A 3,406-nucleotide genomic window follows, 5' to 3' on the forward strand; every position below is an offset into this window, starting at 1 on the left:
CTTTATTACACTCTGCTTAATTATGATTAGCATACGATGTAAGATAAAATTATTAAAATTAATTAAGTAATTAATTAAAATAAATCAGATAATTTTTCTTTTGTATGATCCTCGCTGGAGAAGCAACTGTATTTCCCTGAAGAAATGCGCATCAGGCTTCAATACCCTGTAATGGCAGAAAAAAACAAATACTCACCTGCAGGCTATGTGCGGCCACCATAGAAAGGTTTATTCTTACGGTAAAGTAGGCAAAAGTCATGGAATAACAAAGCTCAGACAGTTTTTGCGGACAAATCTGTCAGTTTGTCCGCAAAAACTGTCAGTTTCTATTCTTTCGCATTTCTACTGTGGCTATGCTAAGTCTGGAAAGATGGGATCTGAAGGATATCGACAGGAGTTGCGGACGTCATATTCTAGCGCAGTCTGTCTATAAATGAAATTGTCTAGTGATACGTGACAAAAACACTATTTTAAGCACCTAGTTTATACATTTATAAGAATATGGGAATTATAGTGATTTAGTACATATTTTATTGGCAATCATTTTCCTTTACAATATGACGATGGAATACGCGGGCGAGTTTTTATCGAGCGCATAATTAAAGTCATAAAAGTACTCTTAAAAGTAATAAAAGAAGCCCTGTATTTTGTATTCTTCAAACGGTTTCTTAGAACTTATGCTTTTTATTATGTTTTTGTTAATCTTTCTTCAATTGACTTTGGTTTCTCATTTCTTATGAGAATAACTTTTTTTTAGTGTGAATTGTGATATAAAGTAGAAATGGACTGGATAGGACAAACGATGTAGCAAAGACGATGAACCGTGCATTTGCCGCAATTATACTTAATTTCATCTAGGGTGACCTAAGCTAACATATTGTTACGGTACATGGTATACGGAAACGAGGTGCCATCTAGCGACAAACCAGCGAAACTTACCGAGGGAGCACAGGCAACATAAATCCCCTACTCAATACTGGATGGCAGGAGGTGCGCAAGTACATACTCGAACCTTCTAGAAAGGTCCAATGTTTGTTTACGTGTTTATCGTTTATTTGTTTGCGTGTTTTAATTTAGACCTTATGACTGAGTCCATAAGGTTTAAATTAAATTTGCCAAAAAATTCAACTTACTGCACTTATCGTAAGGACGGCAGTTTTATTGTGGTACATGCTCGAGCCACCGAGAAAGTTCCCACGGTTGTTTACTTGTTTACGTGAATCGGGAACTTTCTGGAATTCGTCTCGCCGTCGAGTCAGTTCAGTTCGAGCGATCTTCGAGGCGACAACAAGTGATCAATAGTGAGAGAACCAGTGAAACCTGCGACTTGGCTACGACCTAGGACAGTGATAGTGCTTAGTGATTGGACCTAGTGATTTGTGTTTGGACTTAGTGCTAAGTGTTGTGACCTAGTGTTTAGTGCAGTGTTAATAAAGTCTTCAAGAGAGTCACCAGGTCTTTCTCTCCAAATCCTCGAACCCTAGCACGTAACAATATTATGTCAGAAATGCGGCCGAAAAATGGAAATGTCAGGAATTTTCGGCAAATAATTGAAACAATAAAATTTTATACACTAAACTTAACTTTCATAAATTGTAACTTATAAATAATCGTAATTATCTTTTGACGATATAAACATAAATCAATCAACATTGACCAATTAAACATTTTAGAAATCAACAAAATATATAAATAGCTGCTCAGCTGTCAGGAATCTTAGCTGAAAATCAGGAATTTTGTCAGGACTATTGTAATTTGTATCTGGTAACCCTAATTCCATCCGTTAGAGACCGACCGAGGTCAAATTTATAGAGATCATTTTAAGGGTGAAGAGGTAACAGAAAGACAGACAGACCGAGAGATACTTTCGCATATACAAGGTATAACAAAACTAAGTGAGACCTAATACTTTAGGCTGTGTACGTGTTCCTAGTAGAGAGTTCAAGCTGTAAAAAATCAAATTTTGTATTTCACTTTCGTATGGGAAAACTCGTGCGCCGGGGCACTTGCCCATACAAAAGTGGAGTCTTTCAGCGCTGCTACGTTCACAGTGAAGACATGCACACCCTAAAGTAAGTACTATATATAAACTTTAGTTTTGTTACAGCCTGTACAAATTATAATTTTAGTTAAGAAAGATGTTGTTAAAGATTATTAGGAAATTCAAACGAAATTAAAAAGGAAATTTATACGTGGGAGAGCCATGCTTCGGCACGAATGGGCCGGCTCGACCGGAGAAATACCAAGTTCTCACAGAAAACCGGCGTAAAACAGCGCTTGCGCTGTGTTTCGCCGAGTGAGTGAGATTACCGGATTCCCGATCCCTTACCCTATTCCCTTCCCTACCCTCCCCTATTCCCTTCCCTCCCCTACCCTCCCCTACTACCCTATTCCCTCTTAAAAGGCCGGCGGCGCACCTGCGGCTCATCTGATGCTGCGAGTGTCCATGGGCGACGGAAGTTGCTTTCCATCAGGTGACCCGTTTGCTCGTTTGCCCCCTTATTTCATAAAAAAAACGAAGCCCATCGAACGTACTTATGTACCATCCTGTGTAACCAAAATCAGCACGTCCTCCCCAAGGACCGTTCCTTTTAACCCGATTGTCCCCATGTGTAAAAGTCAGCATTCACATAATTTTGTCCCCTAGCTGAATTACAGACTAAAACATGAAATCTTGCTGTTTTAAACGAGTTTTATTACAAGGCAAACATTTGACTCTATTAATCTGAGACTGTCGCAGGAATTAAAAAATAATAAAGTTTTTAATAAAGTTAAAATATTTTGAAAATAGAATTGCAATAGAAAAGCGTTGGAAACTTTTATTTTAATTTTTTATTTGAGGACGAATTTCGACCATTGGGTGATCGCTAGTTATTAGAAGTTCGTAACTGAAGATTATAGTGCATTTGCACATTTATTATGTTGCGAGTTGCGACTATTATTTTAAAATACAAGGCTATGTAACTGTTTGAAAATATTTTATTAATAATAATCATAATGGATTTTATACAACTAAGGTAAAAATATCAGAAATGGATAACGGAATGCAATTTTAAAGATAAAATACATATTTGGAATTTGCACCAGGAAAATCTATATTTTCATGAATTGATTATCGTGTAAAACATTTAATCAGATTTGTAAATCGTATGCCAAACGAGCAAATATTTTATCAGCCCCGGTACTAATTAATAATATTGATAAGTCAGTATACAAGACAACAATGAGAGTGCCGCTCTTATTATTTTATCGTTAACGTTGTTTTTTTTTTCACTAATAGTTTTTTTTTTCTTTTTGTAAAAATGTTGTTCAAAATAATATTATTTGTCGTTGTGCTAGTAGCTACGTATATTTATAAGAAAGTCAGCAACAGTGAGAACAGTAGAACGAAATATTATTTCTTTTT

Source organism: Aricia agestis, chromosome 8 (genome assembly GCF_905147365.1).
Source record: "Aricia agestis chromosome 8, ilAriAges1.1, whole genome shotgun sequence".
NCBI lineage: Eukaryota > Metazoa > Arthropoda > Insecta > Lepidoptera > Lycaenidae > Aricia > Aricia agestis.